Source organism: Rhipicephalus sanguineus, chromosome 8, assembly GCF_013339695.2.
Source record: "Rhipicephalus sanguineus isolate Rsan-2018 chromosome 8, BIME_Rsan_1.4, whole genome shotgun sequence".
In the NCBI taxonomy this organism is placed as follows: domain Eukaryota; kingdom Metazoa; phylum Arthropoda; class Arachnida; order Ixodida; family Ixodidae; genus Rhipicephalus; species Rhipicephalus sanguineus.
The window spans coordinates 103061657-103070768 of NC_051183.1; the positions used below are offsets into that span (position 1 = coordinate 103061657).

The window sequence follows — 9112 nt, forward strand, 5'->3', positions numbered from 1 at the left end:
GCGGGCTCGACATGCCGAAACGCTGCTTCGCATCGCCTCATGGCCCCCTTTAGCGGGAGATGGTGTGCCCCTCTCCTGCGCAACGCCGCGATGAGCGCATGCGCGTCTCTTCCCCCTCTCCCTCCTCTTCTTCGCTCCCCCCCCCCCTCTCGCGCCTGACGACCGCGTTCACCGCTCGCCCTGAGAGAATTACGGCCAGGCTAGAGGGAAGACACGACGCGCGTAGAGTTCCTCTTCGGGTTCCACGACGCGAGGTCGGTAGCATGCCCAACGAACGCCAACGGAACGCGATCGTGCAAGTGCTCCGGCTTCGCATCGCCTCATGGTCCCCTTTAGCGGGAGATGTTGTAATTTTTAAAGTGCAGAGCGCTTTAGAGGCCAGGGCTGTCGTCATCGTATGCTGTCGTCGTCTCATGTCACTTGGCGTCACGTATAGGCGAAGCCATGTATAGCACAGCCATGTATATATAGCATAGCCATGTGTGGGTGAGAAAACGAAGTGAAGTTGAGTGAGGTTTTCATGTTACCACCTGTCACTTAGGTTCGTCATACAGTCACATCATCATCATCATCATCATCATCATCAATAACAGTCACATCAGGCAATACCAATTTTGGTGTATGACAAGCTAGCGAAACGGCCGCGAATGCACCATGAGCGTGACATATAAATCATGACATACATGACATGCATATCATGGTTTTCATGCTACCACCCGTCATTCATGTTCGTCATACAGGCGCGTCGCCTGTATGATATACACCAATTTTGGTGTATATCAGTCTAGCGAAACGACCGCGAGGGCACCATGAGCTTGGTATGTAAATCATGTCGTACATGACTTGCATGTCATGATTTTCATGTTACCACCTCTCATTTACGTTCGTCATGCAGTCGCGTCGAGTAATACCATTTTGGTGTATATCAATCTAGCGAAAAGGCCACGAGTGCGCCATGAGCAAAACATGTCAATCATGTCGTACATGGCATGCATGTCATGATTTTCATGTTACCACGTGTCAGTTATGTTTGTCATACAGAAATGTCTCCTCATACCAGTTTTCGTATATATCCATTCATTTAAACGGCCGCGAGCGCCCCGAGACCATGTCACGTAAATCATGCTGCACATGACATGCGGGTCATGAGTTGCATGTCAGGACCTGTCATTATGTTTGTCATGGACTCTTGTCACGCCATACCAATTTTGGTATATATGAAACTAACGGTACGGTCGCAAGAGCCCCAAGGCCGTGGAATGTAAATCATGCTGTTCATGACATGCATGTCATGATTTCATGCTATGACCTGTCATTTATGTTCGTAATAAGGTCATGTTATGCCGCACCAATTTTGGTATACATCCGATTAACGAAACGGCCAGGAGAGCACAAAGTCGTAGGCGGCTAGATAGATAGATAGATAGATAGATAGATAGATAGATAGATAGATAGATAGATAGATAGATAGATAGATAGATAGATAGATAGATAGATAGATACGCTCAAAATCGCAGAAGTTCGCTAAGAAATGCTTCGCATTTAAAAAAGTGGGGTTAGCGAATGACGCTTCGCGATGAGCCTCTACTGGTGTGCTTTTTGTTCTTTTCCATCGCTATTTATGATCCTTCCGATAACGGACCGTTTCGTGCGCATGTATGAGTGTGTTCTTGGTGCGTTTCAAAGCCGCTAGACTAGGCTCGCGTCATGAAGGAAGCAGAGTAACATAGCAGTAGCGAGGGTTAGAGCGAGGGCAGAGCGGCGGCGATCGTCACAGCCTGCGAGATGCAGCGCGTCCTGAAGCGTCGCACAGGACAGGCCGACAAGGGTAGGGGCATGAAAGAGAGAGGTAGGAGGGTGAAGGGGAAAAAAAGAGGAGGATGGTCGCACTCTACCGTTGTCAGAAAGGAAGGGGAGCTTGGCACTCGAAAGCACCATGTCCCAGAGTTTATAACTCATCAACCCCTCATCATCCAAATACGTCCGCTCTGGTAGGGTTCCCGCCCCGGGTTACAGAGCGGGATCTTTTTGTTTTGAGCGAACGGTCCTCCCGGACAAGGGTGCCGCGCCCGCTCAGCGCGAAGCGCCGAGCAGACGCAACATCTCTCGCGGCCCCTCGGTTCCCGTTCTACGCTTACGGGTACGCTACGGTCTGTCGCGACGAAAAAGATCGTCGTGCACGAGACAAACGTAGCAAAGTTGTGCCTGCTGGTTTCCGGCCAGCGAGCGGCTTGAATTGCTCGCGCAAAAAGGGTGCGCGAGCAGACGACAACAAATGCACTCACGCTACGGTGAAAGCGCGGCGAGCGGAGGAAACGAGTTCGGGGCGGAGGGGGAAAAAATGCGAGCGCCTCCTCGCACCGTGAGGAGCGAGAAGGAAGGGGGCGCGCGCCGATGCGCGCGCCTCGGGAAGGAGGGAACCCCCGAAGGAGAGAAGGAAGCCACCGAGCAAAACGTAAACAAATCGCGCGGCGCGAGTGCGTGCACGGACGCGAAGGCGCGCCGGGGCGTAAACAAATCATGCAAACGAGTGGCGACTCGCCGAGTCGTGTTGCTAGATGTACCGCCATCATAGCTGGATGGTTAGTTGCCCCCTGGACTCACTATAGATCACTGCCGGTCGGTGCCAGTCTTCGAGAAACTTCTTCGCGCCTAGGCGATACCGCTCACGGAAGAGATGGAACCAAACCTCCTTCCGCACTTTTGCAAGTACTTCGTGAAGGCCCAGAACCCTTCCTCCGTGAACGGCCTCGCATCGCGCCAACCAAACTTGGTATAGGCACTCGACGAGGAGAAGCACGAACTGGTTCCTCGGCAGCAGAAAGCCGCGGCGCGGGCCGCCCCCAAGGAGAGTAGTAGTCAAGCGGGTCGGCAGGGGAGAGAAGGATGCCAGCAGCATCTCGTATCTCGTGACGGGCGCACGGTCGCGGGAGAAGTCAGCGCCGCAAGAGTTGTAAACAAACTGTCACGCGCACTACAGATCCTTCTACGCGTTCATGTGCATTCACCGGTTTGGCCGGAGCGGATCGTAAATGCTCAGCTAAAAGTGCCTAATTACAGCTCATCTCACAGCGCAGTTGCATAGTGTCCCGAGACGCTCTTGCCGCTTTCGCTGCAGCGCTCGCCGCTAGCAGACGACATGGCGCGGAAGGGCACACTTAGATGTGCTCACCCTCCTGATTGGTTGAGAAGGCCTGTAGCTTCCACAGTGCTGCACGGAACTTCTGGAACAGAGTATAAATACGACGAGACCCTAAATACGGGCCTCAAAGGCGCGTAAGAGTAGGATAAGAAGGGGGGAAGAGCGAGAACAGAAAACGCAAGGAAGAGTGTGCACTCCGTAACTCAGTTCAAATCACCCGCCTCGCTCGAGCCAATCACGTCAAGCCAAAGACGTGCGTGCGGGACCACACACAAAAAAAAAAACAATTTTCGACAAACAAATCCTACCACAACAAATTGCTCGTGCTTGTATACATTAATGTTTGTTGATATTACGTGGGGTCATCATTGCTGTCAGTTGATAATTAGAGATATAACGCAACTAAATTCAAATCACCCGCCGCGCGGGAGCCAATCCCTTCAAACCAAAACCACGCGTGCGGGACCACGTTCAGCGCGATAAAAAAAAAATGTACCGGCGTGGGGAACTGTGGAATCGAACGTGGTGCCGTGATAAGTTCGTTCCGCGCTTGTATATTTGCGGTGTTTATTGATATTATGTGTGCCAATCATCGTTGTCAGTCGTCGACTGGAAGTGTATCGCGTGTGGGATGGAATGGGCGGCTAAAGGTAGTGTCAAGATTTTGTGTGGTGTTCTGTGGTGTGTCGTCGTAGCCTCAACGGGCTCGTCCGCTTTGTCTGCGCGCTCAGCGCTGCGTGATCGGCGTGCTTTCCACGTTTCTTGATTACTCACGGTTATTGCGTGGTTCAGTCGAGTGCATCTACTCAGACAGTCCACCGCCCAGTGCCTTGTCTGACGACGACGGCGACTGTAAAGCACAAGCGTGCGTCTCAGCGGATGCCTAGGTGAGTTCAACTTCGCCAAATTGCGTAACTATGTGATCTTACTGTGTGATGACATTTATGCAGGTAAGGCAGCCCGGGTGGCGTGTTCACACAGCAGTGATGATGTACGAGAAAAGTTGTCTGATAGGCAAGTATGGATTCTGCTACAGGTAGTATCTGCTTTTCTGTGATGTTTTGTTATACACTTCTAGTAGTTTGCTCTATTTGTGTCATTTAAGCCTGGTGCTGTGCGATGTCAGTGCGCGTTAAAGAAAACCAGATTCCCAAAATTTCCGGAGCCCCTCCGCTACGGCGTGTCTCATAATCATATCGTGGTTTTGGCACGTAAAACCCCAAATGTAATATCGCGAGGTCATCGCTTGAACCGATTGTTCAATCGCCTGCCGCCATAAAAATTCGCCTGCTTTTAAACGCACTGGTCGCCTCGTACATTTTCTGTGAATAAAATGCATCGGTAATAATGAACTAACGTGCAAATCAACTACAATGCAGTAGACGGGGACGCAGATAGACACAAAACGCTTGTCAAGCTGCTCAGAAGCGTATGTATCGCTGGTTGCGTCACCATCTACTGGGTGATTCCCCGAGAGATCGACATGCCTGTCCGGTCGCAATTTTTGTTTTGCCTGGGTTTTTTATATGTTATGTGGGCACGTTCAAAGTGCACGGACACCGAAAATTTTATTTCCAAGAAACGCTCCCAGTGCACCAAAAAATTATTTGAAGGTGGCGGCGCGGGCCTCTGTTTTTGCTCACTGCAATGTTTTCGGATTTCACGGCCGAATTAGCGCGAACTATAAATGATGTGTCGAAAATTTTTTTTGCTGGTTTTAATACGCATTACTGTGAATTACATCCATGCTTTTTTATGCTGTCCTCAAAAAGAAGAAAATGTGAAAAAATGGCAAACACGGCCGAAATCAAAAAGGGTCCTAAGTTTGAGGCGCCTTTGCTATTACAAACAGAAACTTGAAACAATGTCAAATATACGAAAAGAGCATTGCAACATTTATACGGAAAATAATTTTCCTACAGGCAGCGCAAAAAAGAAAGAATAGTTTAAAAGAGCGCGTTTTTTTCAAAAAGTACATTTTCAAAAAGGTAAAATAAAAAAAACTCCGGTCTCAATTTGATGAGAATTTTTTATCGAAGAGCGCTTATGTCAGTGAACACACGGTTTTAATATCATATGTCCTCATTTGCTTTGTTTACGAGATATAACTGGCCAAATGACCCTTGCAGTGTGTGCTACACTTCATGCGACTGATGGTTTGTATCAGCTTGCATTGTGCGTAAATCTCAGTTTTAATTATTCTACTGCAGCAAATATCTTGCTCTGGTGGCTTTTCGTCAAGAAAATGTGTTCTCAGATTTTTATTTGCCTCTAGCGTGTGCGAAAGTGGGCTGCTGTCGCCTTCTAAAGGGTGATTCCACGAGAGACGAACATGCCTGTCCGTTCGATATTTTGTGTTTGCTGGGTTTTTTATATGTTATGTGGGCACATGTCAAAGTGCACGGAACTGAAAATTTCTATTTCCAAGAAACGCTCCAGCGTGCCAAAAAATATTGTGAAGGTCGCGGCGCGGCCCCTCGCTGTTTTTGTTCACTGCAATGTTTCGGAATTTCACGGCCGAATTAACGCGAACTATAAATAATGTGTCGAAAATTTTTTTGTTGGTTTTAATATGCATTACTGTGTCCATGCTTTTTTATGCCGTCCTCAAAAGGAAAAAAAATGTGAAAAAAAGTGGCAAACCCGGTCCAAATCAACAAAATTTGCTAAGTTTGATGCACCTTGGCGCCTTTCCTATTTCACACAGAAACTTCAAAAAAGTGTCAAGTATTTGAAGGAGCCTTTGCAACATTTATGCGGCAGATCGTTTTCCGAAAGGCAGCGCAAAATAAGAAGAAAATAGTTAAAGAAGCGAGTTTTTTTCAAAAAAGTACATTTTCAAAAGATAAAAGAACTCAGGCCTTAATTTTGACGACATTTTTTATCGAAGAGCGCTTATGTCAGTGAAAACACCATGTTAATATGTACGTCCTCATTTTCCTTGTTCATGAGATTTAACGGGCCAAAATTACTCTTGCTGTGTGCGCTCACTTCAGTGCGATTGATAGTTGTCATCAGCTTGCATCGCACGTAAATCTAGTTCTAATTATTTTCCTGCAGTAAAACTTTGCTCTGGTGTCTTGTCGTCAAGAAAAATGTATTCTCAAACTTTAATTGTGTCTAGCGTATGCGGGGGTGGGCTGCTGCCGCTCTCTAAAGGCCTAACGCGTACGCAGTTTGCAGCTTATAACCTCAACTTACCCCGCCTGTATTCGCTAATCAGAAGAACGCGAGACACCGCGAACACATGGTTTAGGTCACTTTGTCAAAACTCTCCTTGCACACAGAATAAAGCATCTGTATGCAGCGAAGGCCAACTTAATCTGTAACTAAATGCCACAATCAGCAGGCGCGCTGTATTGCAGTTGTTTTCTCACTGCCTGCTTGCTTCCCTTCCATTACGTGCATTGTACGCTCTAACCATCTTCCCCATTCGACGCACACTGTGCCTAAACAACTTTTGTAAAAAGTTAGCTCAATCATTTCCGAGCCGTTTATTTCACTTCCCGCTATCACATGTTTTCGGCGTCGCAGATAACGTCTTCCTCTATCATCTCGACCTTTACCTCAGCGTTTCAACAGCCAAAACGTGCGGTGCGGCATGATTAAGCCATGAGTGGCCGAAGCTGCCCAATTGATGATGTTTTGTTGCTACTTTACTTAAGTGCTTTCCCACGTCGAGGACAGCAGAGGTCATTGGTGGCGCCAGACGGACATTACCCTTAGTTTTGACAATGAGTGTGCCCTACAAATTAATTATTACAGCCCAAAGCGCTTAGACACCCTTAGTCATAAAATGTTAAACCGTGAGCAGTTCTGGAAACGCATTCATGACAGCTGCGCAGATGTGAGATAATTTGTGCGGCGCCGTTCAGTATAAACGCTTCGACTTGCTCTAGGTCTAGCTGTTCACTACACGCGATGCCCGCTGCCCATGGCTAGGTCCTATTATTCTGGGCCGATTATTTACGCGTTCACAAAAAGAAGATTGCTGAGGAAAATTTTCGTTGCGCAAATTTCTTTCTTTGCTCTTTTTGTTGTTGCCTACCTCCAGAAGCTACTGTCATAGGCTGAGGATCTTCGCGACACCTGCGAAGTCTGCTTGCATTGCTTTACGCTCCTCAAGGAAAACCTGTCTACATCTAACCGCGATGAGGTAGACCAGGCATTTCTTCAGGAAGAAGAAGCGATTGATATCTTGAACAGGCGCGCCCATCTTTCCTCTGATGATTCTAGGCGAGGTTGTAGGCTGCAGACTGTTTACATGTTAGCCATTTAGAGGGCGGCAGCAGCCCACTTTTGCACACGCTAGACACAAATAAAATCTGAGAAAACATTTTTCTTGACGAAAAGCCACCAGAGCAAGATTTTGCTGCAGTAGAATAATTAAAACTGAGATTTACGCACAATGCAAGCTGATAACAACCATCAGTCGCACTGAAGTGAGCACACACTGCAAGGGTCATTTTGGCCAGTTATATCTCGTAAACAAAGCAAATGAGGACATAATATTAAAACCGTGTGTTCACGACATAAGCGCTCTTCGATAAAAAATTCTCATCAAAATTGAGACCGGAGTTTTTTTATTTTATTTTTTGAAAATGTACTTTTTTGAAAAAACTCGCTCTTTTAACTATTCTTTCTTTTTTTGCGCGCTGTAGGAAAATTATTTCCGTATAAATGTTGCAAATGCTCTTTCTATATTTGACATTGTTTCAAGTTCTGTTTGTAATAGCAAAGGCGCCAAGGCGCCTCAAACTTAGGACCTTTTTTGATTTCGGCCGTGTTTGCCATTTTTTCACATTTCTTCTTTTGAGGACAGCATAAAAAAAGCATGGATGTAATTCACAGTAATGCGTATTAAAACCAGCAAAAAAATTTCGACACATCATTATAGTCGCGCTAAATTCGGCTGTGAAATCCGAAAACATTGCAGTGAGCAAAAACAGGAGGCCCGCGCCGCCACCTCAAAATAATTTTGGTGCACTGGGAGCGTTCTTGGAAATAAAATTTTCGGTTCCGTGCACTTTGAACGTGCCCCACATAACCATATAAAAAACCAGGCAAAACAAAAAATTGCGACCGGACAGGCATTCGATCTCTCGTGGAATCACCTACTGTGCTGCGCTTGATCAATCTATGACCAATAGCATAATTCTTCTATGGTGAGGATTTCAACCTGGCTGCGCAAGGTTTTTTTTTTTTTTCATTTTTTATTCATATACCCTAAAGGCCATTTGGGCATTACATAGGGGGTTTTGAGACAGTTATATGAACAAACTTGGTAAATATACACTGAAAAATATTAAACAATATAAAAACATACTATTACTCTGTTCCAGAAGTCCGTGCAGCATGTGGAAGCTACAGGCTTCTCAACAAATCAGGAGGGCGAGCACATCTAAGTGTATCCTTCGCGCCCTGTCGTCTGCTAGCGGCGAGCGCTGCAGCGAAAAGCGGCAAGAGCGTTCGGGGACACTGTGCAACTGCGCAGTGAGATGAGCTGTAATTGTGAAAGCGGTTAAATATTCTCCTCGGCATTGTTAAACGCGCGTCTTCGAGATACTTGCACGTAGACATTTGAGGGATAGGGTTCAGTGGCTCATGTTTCGGTGGAAAGCACCGCACTGGCCAATTGAATATGAAAGCACCACGCTTCATCAGATTCGTATACGCATGCCTATGGGCATGCGAAGTGCCACTTCGCTCCCTTGTCGTAAAAGCGATCCGGGAACGATATCGCACAGTTGAACCAGGCGCCGCCATTTTGACTAAGAAGTGACCAAATCTGCACCGCGGACTAATCACACCCAAGACTGGGTCCTCCGCGGCGCTGTGGACGCTCGGGCTGTGCGGACTACTCATAAAAGTTTAGACAGTGTCGTACCATTCCTTCGTACTTTATAAGTAAAACATACACATACGAGCCACAACAGCGTATTTCTTTCGTCATTTGCATGTTATAACACC

The 9112-nt window shown here is 46.9% G+C and overlaps 1 long non-coding RNA gene across 3 annotated transcripts in view; it reads left to right on the plus strand.

Annotated features, from left to right (window-relative positions):
• The first annotated feature begins 3638 nt into the window (after positions 1-3638).
• LOC119402276 (uncharacterized) overlaps positions 3639-9112 on the plus strand; it is a 39635-nt gene continuing 34161 nt past the window's right edge. Inside the window, exons 1-2 of one of the 3 annotated variants that reach the window (XR_007417188.1) lie at positions 3860-4029; positions 4093-4178. This is a non-coding gene — a long non-coding RNA (uncharacterized LOC119402276). Of the gene's footprint in view, positions 3793-3859; positions 4030-4092; positions 4179-9112 lie in introns of those variants that run through there. The other 2 variants (XR_007417187.1, XR_007417189.1) reach the window with 2 other exon arrangements.